Source organism: Nelumbo lutea, chromosome 2 (genome assembly GCF_056320005.1).
Source record: "Nelumbo lutea isolate HS-2025 chromosome 2, American lotus-T2T, whole genome shotgun sequence".
Classification (NCBI taxonomy): Eukaryota; Viridiplantae; Streptophyta; class Magnoliopsida; order Proteales; family Nelumbonaceae; genus Nelumbo; species Nelumbo lutea.
Genome location: NC_142685.1, coordinates 83837518 through 83850157, shown reverse-complemented (window position 1 = coordinate 83850157; position 12640 = coordinate 83837518). Strand labels below are relative to the sequence as shown.

The 12640-nt window shown below is 41.7% G+C and overlaps 1 protein-coding gene across 16 annotated transcripts in view; it reads left to right on the top strand.

Moving 5' to 3' along the window:
• The window catches only part of LOC148871660 (histidine-containing phosphotransfer protein 2-like), an 87750-nt gene that overhangs the window by 22907 nt on the left and 52203 nt on the right, over window positions 1-12640 (top strand). For 3 of the 16 annotated variants that reach the window (XM_088973031.1, XM_088973032.1, XM_088973037.1), the window contains exon 3: window positions 3281-3473. The exons of 12 other annotated variants lie outside the window; for them this stretch is intronic. The gene's annotated coding sequence lies outside the window, so the exon portion shown is untranslated. Of the gene's footprint in view, window positions 1-3280; window positions 3474-12640 lie in introns of those variants that run through there. One more of the 16 variants, XM_088973027.1, reaches the window with a different exon arrangement.

Below are 12640 nucleotides of genomic sequence, written 5' to 3'. Positions count from 1 at the left end.
CCAGTACCTTAGATGGCATCCAATTTATCAAGTATGATGCATTGAGAACAGCTTTAGACCAATATTGCTTGGGCACATTGTGTTCGAAAAGAAGGGCTCGAGCTGTCTCCAATAGGTGCCTGTTCTTGCACTCAACAACCCCATTTTGCTGAGGGGTGTAAGCACATGATGATTGATGTAACATGCCTGCATCTTCCATGAATGAGTTCAGGGATCTTTCAAAGTATTCAGCTGCATTGTTTGAACAGAATTGCTTGATCTTTTTATCAAATTGTGTTTCAACCATCTTGCAAAACATCATAGTTATCCGGGGAACTTCATCACGTCCTTTCAACAGATAAATCCAAGTGCATTGAGAATAATGGTCAATAAAACTGATAAAGTAACAGAAGCCATCAATGGAAACAATGGGTGAAGGACCCCAAACATCAGAATGAACCAAATCAAAAGGGGTTTGAATTTCATTACTAGAAATTGGATACATTGATCTACATTGTTTTGACATTTGACACACATCACAAATTGAACTCTGACTCGGAATGCCCTTACATAGTTTAGGAAACAACATTGCTAAAGAAGAAAATGACAAATGACCTAGCCTAGCATGCCACAAGTGTAGCCTAGCTATTGACTCCACACTTTCTGGACTAGTAGTAGAAGCTTGCAAGGTTGAGCTGACATCCTCATCAAAATAGTAGAGGCCCCCATTCTCATGACCACTCCCAATCGTTCTCCTCATCAATCTGCCCTGGAAGACACAATGAGAAGGAAAGAAAGTTATACTGCAGTTCAAATTTTTTGTAAGCTTTGAAACAAACAACAGATTTGAGGTAAGACTAGGAACATGAAGGACTGATTTAAGAGAGAGATCCTTGCTTAGGTCAACCACCCACTTTCCAAAGATGGTGGAGATGGACCCATCAGCTACTCTCATCTTATCTTGGCCAGACAACAAATGATATGTAGAGAATAAGGACATATGTGTCATATGGTCAGTGGCTCCGGAATCAATCACCCAAGAGGTAGAATTAATGGAACTAGTTGCACTAAATGCAGAGGCTATACCTGATTTGGCAAGAGAGGTGGAACCTAAAGAATTGTTCTTCAGACGGGCTAATGCCCGGCTGAGAACCTCTACCTCACTAGCTGTGAAGCCCGAAGTACTTGGTCCAGAGGAGTCAGCAGCCTGCCTTGCGGTGGAAGAGGACACTGTTTGAGTACTCTGTGAGTTGTCACTACTGTTGTTGGTGGCAAGATTCCCACTTGCTGTGTGGCCCTTATGTTGCCTTTTGTCCTTTCTCAGAGCAGTTGGCTTTAGATGAGGGTACAAGACCCAACATTTCTCCTTTGTGTGTTTCTCACCACCACAATGGGTACACTTGAGGGACTTCTTGTCTGAAAATCTATTCCCCTTAGTGGATACTAAGGCTGAATGTTCTCCAGGTAGTTCTGTTGACTGTGTTTGGGAGTCAACTTGCATCTCCTTTCTCCTTACTTCTTCATTCCTCACCAGGTAGTGGACATGGTGAAGCTCAGGTAATTCATCTCTCCCTAGAATCTGTAACCTTATACCTTCATATACAGGGCCAAGACCCGCCAGAAACTTGAAGGCCTTGCCTTCCTCAATCTGCTTGTCATGCCTCCCCTTATCATTGGCATTTTCTCAATCCAAAATCAAGTGGTGGTCAAGCTCTTCCCAGAGGCCTTCCAGTGTTGCAAAGTAGGTTGCCACGGACATGTCTCCTTGCCTTAGGGCTGCAATGTCTTGGTTCAGCCTGTAGATTCTAGAATTGTTCTTTTTCTGGCCGTATGTCTTAGATACTTTCTCCCAAATTTTAGCGGTTGTAGGGAAGTGATGAACAGTTTTGGCCACCCTAGGAGTCATGGAGGCCAGCAACCAAGACATGACTGTGGCATTTTCCTTGTGCCACACGGTGTATTCAGGACTGCCAATTTCTGGTTGTTTCTTGTCTCCATCCAAATAGCCTGTGAGATCACAAGAGGTAATGAACAGCATTGCTGAGGCGGACCACTCTCTGAAGTTATACTCATCCAGCAACACACTTGTAATCTGCAAGCTGTGCAGATTAGGGTTTTCTAGGTTTGAGGACCTTGTGACAGGTCTGTTATCTCTAGAGGAAACTTCACCGGATAGTGAGGACATCCTGGCTTCAGTCCAAGAGTTGTTCACATTGCTGTAGGTGGTTCTGTTTAGGACTGGCCGAAGTGGTCACAGTGTTCACAGTGCTGGTAGAAGTGTTCATAGTTCGGGTACAATAGCAAGTAAAGGTCTGTAACTGAACCAGTTCACAGTGCTGGTAGAAGTTTAAGGCTGCAATTGTGCAGTGCAGAAGTAGGGCTGATAACCGACCTGAAGAAAATCTGTAACTGAAGTTGCCACAGTTCTGTAAGAGTCTTGTTGATGCACCGAAGTTGCAACTGTAGAAGAGGCTAAGTCTTTACCACTTGTTCTGCGCAAGTCTTGCTGGAGCACGAAGCTGCAACTGTAGAGGAAGCTCTCCCCCTTTCGGCTAGTGCTAGGACTGCTGAAATCAGTCCTCAACTAGGTCTGTCCTACACAGACCTCTCTTAGGAGACCAATAGCTACTACTTGCTGAAAATAACCTAGTAGGACATCTACTCCTGGGTCTTACTTCCCTTGAGTCCTACAACCAAGAGAAACCCTAGGTTCGAACTTGCTTTACTCTCTTACACTCCTAAGTTTTTACTGCAACAACCCAGAAAAGGAAGAGAGAAGATGAAAAGACAGCAAGAGAAGAGAGTGCGCCTATTGAAATCAGGAAGGAGCTAATGCTCTGATACCATGTAATCTGAGGAGCTATACTCAAAGTAGCAAAGAAGAGAAGAGAACCACAAAATTGAAGAGAATGTCGAACTGTACTAGCCAGTCAACCAGTCTTTTATTTATAGATGAATGTAGTACAAGGTACAAGAAATTACTGGGATGCCCCTGATTAGTGATGGGACACCCAGATGACTTAAATCATTAAACAGGATTAGGCCCATTAACACAGGTCCAGTTACAAGATAAGTTAAACATAAGAATGGACTAATAAGAACTCTTATTAGCCGAACATCACTCTAACATTCTAACAGTTCTACATCTCCTATCTGTGGTGTTGGTGATGTTGTTCTCTCCTTGTCTTTAACATCTGTTTTATATGTCCCTAAGTTCCCTTTTAACCTTATGTCTGTTAGCAGATTAACCAAGTTCCTTAATTGTTCTGTAACCTTCTATCCTTCTTCTTGTGTGTTTCAGGATCTCAAGACGAGGAGGAAGAATGGTGGAGGGCATGGAGCAGGTGGTTTGTATTACCTAGATGGTGGTGGCCCCCCAGTGGCTTTTCAGTCGTCTCTTACTCCTCTCCAATGGCACTGCAGACTTGGTCATCCCTCTCTCAAGGCTTTGAAGCTACTAGTTCCTTCATTGAGTCATCTTTCATCATTAGATTGTGAGTCATGTCAGTTGGGAAAACATCATCGAGTCTCATTTAGTCCAAGAATTGATAGTCGTGTCTCAAGTTCTTTTGCTTTAGTTCATTCTGATGTATGGGGTCCAGTTAAAGTGGTGTAATACAATGGGTATAAGTATTCTGTAATCTTTGTTGATGACAGTTGAAAAACAGTTCACTTGATGTATGGAACTGTTTGAGCTTAGATGCAAAACAGCAAAACAACAAACAAGAGAGGAAGAGAAGAGAGAGAGCTTCTTCAATGAGTGTTAGAGAGTGAGAGGTTCGAACATTACCTCACTCTAACACTCTAAACATTTTATTAAGGTGTTAATCTTTGATAAATTATAGAGAGGCCCTTGAGTGGGCAGAAAAATACAAAAAAACAGAACATTACAGAGTATGGGCCCAAAACAAGGCCCATAACAAAGAGAAACATGAAATGACAGTCTATGGGCCATTCGGCCCATCTCCTCTACACTCCCCCTCAAGCTAAGCATAGATGTTAATCATGCCCAGTTTGCCAGTGTCAGGCTGAAGCCTTGCCTTGGAAATGCCCTTGGTGAGAAAATCTGCTAATTGTCCTTCAGAAGAAATGAATGGAAGACACACTTCACCAGAGGAGACTCTTTCTCGAGTAAAGTGTCGATCAACTTCAATATGTTTGGTTCGATCATGTTGTACCGGGTTGTGAGCATTGTTGATGGCAGCCTAGTTATCACAGTACAACATCATGGGTTTGTCATGATCAATCCCAAGTTCTTCCATTAAGGACCTTAGCCACAACAATTCCGAGACTCCATGTGCTATGGCTCTATACTCTGCTTCTGCGGAGGATCGGGCCACAACAGATTATTTCTTACTCCTCCAAGAGACAACATTACCAGCCACCAGACTGTAATACCTTGAAGTAGATCTTCTATCATCAATATTTCCCGCCCAATCAACATCAGTATAGGCTTCAAGTTTCAGATGACCATGCTTGGTAAATAGAATTCCTTTTCCTAGAGAGCCTTTCAGATAGAACAAAATCCGTTCTGTTGCTGCCATATGAGTATCTTTAGGAGCATGCATGAATTGGTTAATGCAACTGACAGCATACGCAATATCTGGCCTAGTCATGCACAGGTACAGAAGCTTCCCAAGAAGTCTCTGAAAGACCCCTTTGTCTTCCAACAAAGTTCCATCCGAAGCTGAAAGCTTGTGACTCATATCAATGGGAGTTGCAGCTGGTCTTGCACCCAGTTTTCCAGTTTCAAACAACAAATCAAGGACATATTTCCTTTGGGAAATAAGAATCCCATCCTTGGATCTGGCAACTTCTATGCCAAGGAAGTATCTCAACTCCCTCAGATCCTTAATCTCAAATTCTGTAGGGAGGAAAGACTTAAGGGCCAGAATGCCTGAGGCATCATCACCAATCACTATAATGTCATCAACATACACAATGAGATACGCTGCTAGAGATCCACTTTTCTTCACAAACAGAGTATGATCTGACTGTGTTTGAACATAGCCGAATTTAACAAGTGCAGCTCTAAATCTCTCAAACCAGGCTCTAGGAGATTGTTTGAGACCATAAAGTGATTTCTTCAATTTACATACCTTTCCTTGCATATCTTTCCCATACATCCCTGGAGGAAGACACATGTAGACATCCTCATGTAAGTCATCATTCAGAAATGCATTCTTTACATCTAACTGATAGAGAGGCCAATCAAAGTGAACTGCTAGAGATAAATGAACCCTCACAAATGTCATCTTGGCAATAGGGGCAAAAGTCTCCAGGTAGTCAATCCCATATGTCTGTGTGTAGCATTTTGCAACACGTCTGGCCTTGTACCTCTTAATAGTTCCATCAGCCCTGTATTTAATGGTAAAAACCCACTTGCACCCAACTGGATCATTTCCTTCAGGCAAATCCACCACCTCCCAAGTACCATTTGCATGTAGAGCATCCATTTCAGTCTCCATGGCATCTCTCCATTCTGGAATCCCAAGGGCTTCTGAGAAAGACCTAGGAATGGGGTTAGAAGCAACAGAAGAGAGATGGGCAAAGTATGAAGGAGAAAGCAGGCCATAAGAAAGGTGTTTGGAAATGCAGTGTGCAGTACACTTCCGCTTCCCTTTCCTAATAGCAATGGGGACATCAAGGTCTGAGAAGGATGATTCCAAAGGAGCTGAAGCAGTACCTGTTATCTCATCTGTGATTGGGAATGTATGAGCCTCATCTGTTGTAAGGGAAACTACTTGCTCATTCCTGGATCTCTGCCTTTGATACACTTTGGTATTATGGGTAGGACGAGGAGGTAAAGAAATAGGGGCACTAGGACAAGAGGTATGAAGTGATTGATCTTCCTTTGATTCATTTAGTGAGGATACAGGTTTGTCAAGAGACTCAACTGGGACAAGAAGAGGAAGAGCAAAAACTTGTGACAGACTCTCCCCCTGTGGACAATGCCCTTCCTGAGAGGAACCATAAAAAGGAGAAAGTTCATCAAAGGTAACATCCATAGAGACATATCAGGTGCCAGTCTTTGGATCAAAACAGCAATAACCCTTTTGTGTGGGGAGGTAACCAAGGAAGATGCATTTGTGGGCTTTCGGTTCAAACTTTTGTCTCTTGACACTTGGAATGTGAACATAGTAGGTACAGCCAAACACACGAAGAGGAATTGGGAAGAGATCCTTGTCTGGATGAAGAAGACAGAAAGGGGATTTAAACCCTAAAACCTTGGATGGCATACGACTTATGAGATAGGTAGCAGTAAGTACAACATCACCCCAAAATCTTGTGGGAACATGTGAGGCAAACAAAAGGCTCCTTGCAACTTCAACAATATGTTTATTTTTTCTCTCAGCAACTCCATTTTGTTCAGGGGTTCTAACACAGGAGCTTTGATGAATAACCCCATGTCAGAGAGATACAAGGATAAGCTCTTCTCAAAATACTCTTTTGCATTGTCAGATCTGAAAACCTTAATTTTGGTATCAAATTGAGTTAAAACAAGCTCATAAAATTGCCTCACAAGTCTTGGGACTTCATCCCGGGATTTTATTAATTATGTCCAAGTGAATCTAGAAAAGTCATCAATAAACAGGATAAAATATCTGTAAACCCCCATAGAGGATAAGTGGTAAGGCCCCCACACATTAGAGTGCACAATATGAAAAGGAAAAGAGGATCTTTTATTACTCACAGGGTAATTTTTTCTATAATGCTTTGACAACTAACAGGACTCAAAATTGAGACTGGACACACTGACTCCCTTAAACAGTTTTGGAAACAAATGACTTAAAGCAGAAAAAGGTAAATGACCCAACCGACAATGACTCAACATAATTTGACTGACAGACTCTGGAAAAGTAGAACCAAAAGCAACATTCTTGGGATGATCAAAGCATTGGCCAAGGGTATCGAGCAAGTATATTCCATTCGCTTCATGGCCACTCCCAATCACCTTCTGAGACTTCAGGTCCTGAAACACACAGTGAGAAGGGAAAAAGGTTACACAACAATTCAATGACTTGGTCAGGCTACTTACAGATAATAAGTTGGTATTTAATTTAGGTACATGAAGAGTGGAAGATAAGAGTAAGGAGTTTGTAGCCTTGACAGTTCCCTTGCCAGAAATAGGGGCAAGAGAACCATCAGCTAAGGTGATTTTGTCACGACCAGGAAGTAAATCATATGAAACAAACAAAGTGGAAAGGTTGGTCATGTGATCAAAAGCACCTGAGTCTATGATCCAAGGGGTTTTGTGATTACCTGAGGTGGATGCATAGTTAGCAGAAGCCCTTATACCTGAGTGAGCAAATGCAGTGGTGGCTAGACTTCCAGAAGGGTTGGATGATGAAGTTACAACTTCAATCTGGCTGATCATCTTTCCAAACTTCTCATATTCAACTTTTATGGCTGCCAATTGTGCACTGGTAGACTCAACCTTTGTATCTGTGCTTGTGGCTGCATGTTCACTTCCTGTCTTTCTACTATCATTCTTCTTCTGGAATCTGATAGGTACAAGATTGGGATGCAATTTCCAGCATTTGTCCTTTGTGTGTTTCGGTTTCTTACAATATTCACACACCACCTCCTTCCTTCCTGTGCCACTGTGAGCTCCTGTAACCCCTTTGGGTTTAATTCCCATATTTGCAAAATGATCATTGATACTGACTCCTTGAACTTGCATTTGCCTCCTACTTTCTTCACTGCTGACCAAAGTATATGTTTGTGACAATGAAACATTTTCCTTTGACAAGATGTTTTGCTTTGTAATGTCATATTTAGAGTTCGGCCCTGTCAAGAACTCAAAGACTCTATTCCTTTCAACCAATTTCTTGTATGTTTCAGCATCCTTGGGGGTATCCCATGTCATAGCCTCTATCAAATCAATCTTTTTCCATAGAGATTTTAGGGTTGAGAAGTTTGCTGCAAGTGACTTCTCCCCCTGCCTTAGATTCTTCACATCACTTCTCAGTTTGTAGGCTCTGGCAACATTCAACTTCTGGGAGTAAGTTTCTGCAGCACTATCCCAGATTTCTTTAGCCGAGTTCATCCACAGGTAATGTTGGCTAATCTGTGGCTGCATTGCGTTCACAAGCCACCCAATCACTATGTGAATTCTCTTGCACCCATTTCTCATAAGAGGGATCCTCCTCTGGGGGAGCTTTCTTGCTCCAGAGATAAACCCCCACTTTCCTCTAATGCAAATATGAATTTTTACGGATTGCGACCAGGCCGAATAATTGGTTCCATCCAATTTAACTATAGTTACAACCAACAAGGATTCAATTGTAGTTCCCGAATTATGTCCATATTCAGCAGTGCTCTTGTTCTCAATTTCTAAGAAGTCCATTATGTAACAGCTTATTAGGGTTTCGGCAAGCCTTTAAAAGTGATCTGATTTCAAAGAACTCAGATTGAGTTGAAACAATAGCAAACACAGCAACACATAAACTCAGTTCAGAACTGACAGCCGTGAGAACCAAGTTCGGTGGCAGCACTTTCAAAGAGAAGAAACCATGATTCAGCCTTCAAGGAACAATCAGCGGGCCTCCAAACAATATGTATTCTTGGTTCCCAACAATAATTTCCCAAAGAGAACAAAGAAAACAGTCCATAGTACCTAAGAGGATTTTTTACAAACACTATGTATGCAACAGTCAACACTTCACTGTTAACAAGCAGAAATCACTTCAAGAACACTTTGTCTAGGTCTAAGAAGCAGCTAAACTAAAGTAGAGGCTTGTACCACTTAATTTAGATCAGTTTTCAGCAGTTTGGAAGCCCAATAACAGCCGAACCACACTTCCAAAATAACCCAGAAATCAGTCCAGCAACAGTGGGCCGAATGGAGGTGTGCTTTGAATGCTTTAACAGTCCTCCCAAATAACAAAAATAACTCAGCAAAGAACTGAGAAAACAACTTACAGTATCTCTGGTTTGAACTTCAAACTAGGCCGAACACTTCGCTCTCTGAGCTAGCTTCGAAATCCCTTTTCTCTGATTTCAAATCAGGCTGGAAAACTTGCTCTCTGATTCCTCCTGGTCATTGAACCCTTCTCCAAGTGTATAGAAACTTGGGCATCCTCCAATGACCTCCAAGAATCAAGCAAATGACTGTAAACATTCAGCCCTAGAACCTCCTCATGCAGTTGGCTGAACTAGAACCACATGAGGGACACACCAAGCAACGACCCGCTCTGATACCAAGTTGAAAAACAGTTCACTTGATGTATGGAACTGTTTGAGATTAGATGCAAAACAGCAAAACAACAAACAAGAGAGGAAGAGAAGGGAGAGAGCTGCTTCAATGAGTGTTAGAGAGTGAGAGGTTCGAACATTACCTCACTCTAACACTCTAAACATTTTATTAAGGTGTTAATCTTTGATAAATTACAGAGAAGCCCTTGAGTGGGCAGAAAAATACAAAAAAATAGAATATTACAGAGTATGGGCCCAAAATAAGGCCCATAACAAAGAGAAGCATAACATAACATGAAATGACAGTCTATGGGCCATTCAGCCCATCTCCTCTACAATGACTTTTCAAGGATGACATGGATCTATCTTATGAAAGACCGTAGTGAATTGTTCTCTATTTTTCAAAAATTTCATGCTGAAATACGCACTCAATTTGGTGTTCATATGAAAATACTTCGCTCTGATGCCAAAGAATACAACTCCTCACCATTTCAGCAACACCTAGAACATCATGGGATAATTCATCAAACTTCTTGTGCCTACACCCCGCAACAAAACGGTGTAGCTGAACGGAAAAATAGACATCTTCTTGAAACTACTTGGTCCTTGATGATCAATATGAATGTCCCAAAGCATTTTTGGTGTGATGATGTTCTTACATCCTGTTTTTTGATAAATCGGATGCCCATGTCAATCCTTGGAAGTCAATCCCCTTTCTCCGTGTTGTTTCCCACTTTGTCTTCATTTCCTCTCACCCCAAGAGTCTTTGGTTGTGTTTGTTTTGTTCAACATTTGGGGCCTGGAGTAGACAAGCTAGGTGCTCGAGCTACGAAGTGTATCTTTCTTGGCTACTCGAGGACTCAAAAAGGGTATAAGTGTTATAACCCAAAATCTCATAAATCGTTTGTGTGCTCTGATGTCACCTTCTTTGAATCAGTTCCGTTTTTCTCATATGCCGGGGTCTCTTCTTCTCTCTTTGTGGTTCCTCTTCCTGTACTGGTTGTGGACACTCTTCCCGTAGCTCCCATTCCTATTGCAGATGCACATCATATGCTTGTTACTACTGAGAGGCTGCCAATTACTCAAGTGTATACCTGCAGAAGTGCTTCGGCCCCTCCTCCACTTCAGCACCTGTCAACAGATCCTACTACTGCTCCTTTTCCCTCAAATCTTGATCTCCCTATTGCTCTGCGGAAAGGTAAACGTACTTGTACTTCTCATCCCATTTCAGACTATGTTTCCACTGCTCACCTTTCTGCTTCTCATTGCAAGTTTATATCATTACTCTCATCTGTTCCCAAGATTGTACAGGAAGCCCTTACCTCCCCAGGGTGGCGGCAAGCCATGGAAGAAGAACTCTCTGCTCTACAACATAATCACACATGGGAACTCACCACTCTTCCTCCTGGTAAGCACACTGTTGGGTGTAAATGGGTCTATACAGTGAAGTATCTTATTGATGGCAGTGTGGAATGATTGAAGGCAAGGTTAGTGGCCAAGGGCTATTCTCAGTTATATGGTGTGGACTATATGGAGACATTCTCCCCTGTGGCTAAAATTGGTTCGGTTCGGGTGTTGATTTCATTAGTTGCTATGTATGATTGGCCTCTCGTACAACTTGACATAAAAAATGCCTTCCTACATGGTGATCTTGTTGAGGAGGTGTATATGGAGCAACTACCAGGGTTTGTTGCTCAGGGGGAGGCTGGTAAGGTGTGTAGGCTCAAAAAGGCAGTCTATGGATTGAAACAATCTCCACGTGCATGGTTTGGCAAGTTCAGTGAAGTGGTGAAGGCCTTTGGGATGAAACAGTGTCAGGTTGATCATTCTGTATTCAGTTATAACTCAAAGGATGGGAAAATCTCGCTAGTCGTGTATGTGGATGATATTGTCATAACTGGAAGTGACAACAATGGAATTGACAGGCTGAAGAAATTCTTACAGGACCACTTCAATACGAAAGATCTGGGGAAGCTGAAGTATTTTCTAGGAATAGAGGTTGCGAGGTCATAACAGGGGATCAACCTATGTCAGAGAAAATATGTTCTTGATCTACTTGAAGAAACAGGGTTGTTAGGTGCTAAACCAGTAAAGACTCCTATGGAACTCAATGCCAAGTTGAGTGTGGATGCAGGTGAAGAGTTTGATGATCCTAGAAGATATAAAAGGTTGGTGGGAAATTTGAACTACCTAGCCATTACCCGACCAGATATATCATTTGCTGTGAGTGTGGTGAGTTAGTTTATGCAACATCCCCGGGTTCCTCACTGGGAAGCTGTTCTGAGAATTGTTAGGTACCTAAAGGGTGCTCCAGGTCGTGGTTCGTTATACCAAAATGGAGGAACTCTTGAGATAGTAGGGTACACAGATGTTGACTGGGCTGGCTCTATATCAGACAGGAGATTAACCACAGGGTATTGTACTTCCTGGGTGGCAATTTTGTAACTTGGAAAAGCAAGAAGCAAACAATGGTGGCAAGAAGTAGTGCAGAAGCAAAGTACAGGGCTATGGCCCATACCACATGTGAACTAGTATGGCTGAAGAACTTATTACAGGAGATGGGATTCTCAATTGACAAACCCATGAAATTATACTGTGATAACCAAACTGCTGTTCACATCTCATCCAATCCCGTCTTCCATGAAAGAACTAAACATATTGAGGTGGATTGTCACTTTGTGAGAGAGAAAGTGATGAGTGGGGTAATAACTACATCTAATGTGAGCTCAGGAAATCAGTGGGCAGATCTCTTCACAAAGGGATTGTCTCGGGAAAGAATAGATTACATTTGTAACAAGCTGGGACTATATGATATATACTCTCTAGCTTGAGGGGGAGTGTTAGAATGCTCGAGTCAGGGGTATTTTAGTCATTTTGATTTATCTTCTTGAAAGAGAAAGGTTTATTGTATCTGAGTTTAAGTTATGTGTCCCATCTTCTATGAGCGACAAAATAGTCTTTCTTGTAACTCTTAAGTTTTTTGAATAAATTCAAGTGGGTCGGCTAGGAGAGGGTGATGTGACATTCTTCTAGTTTGGCCGAATACTCTTCTTCTCTCATTCTTCTTTCTCTTTTCTTTCTTCTTTCTTCTTCTCTACTTTGACCTAGAATCTACAAGGGTTTACTCACAATTAGTAAAGAAAAATATGTAAATGTGTTGGTTAGACAACGTTTTATGTCCTTCCTTACTTATTGATTCAGGTTTTGAAGTCTTTCGGGGTTCAATATGGCATTTAGCAATGTTTGTGTTGATTAAACCCTAACAAATAAGAAAATAATAAAAAGAAATTAGTATATAAACACACAAAATGAATATTTTAGTTTAAAAATGTCTATTTTAAAATTATAACCTCAAAAAATTAAGAATATAAAAGTTTTGTCTAACACACTGTAGAAAACTGCTGGGCGATTAGGCGAGGCGAGCCTCCAAGGGTGCCTTGTCGCCTAGGCGTCGTCTTGACAA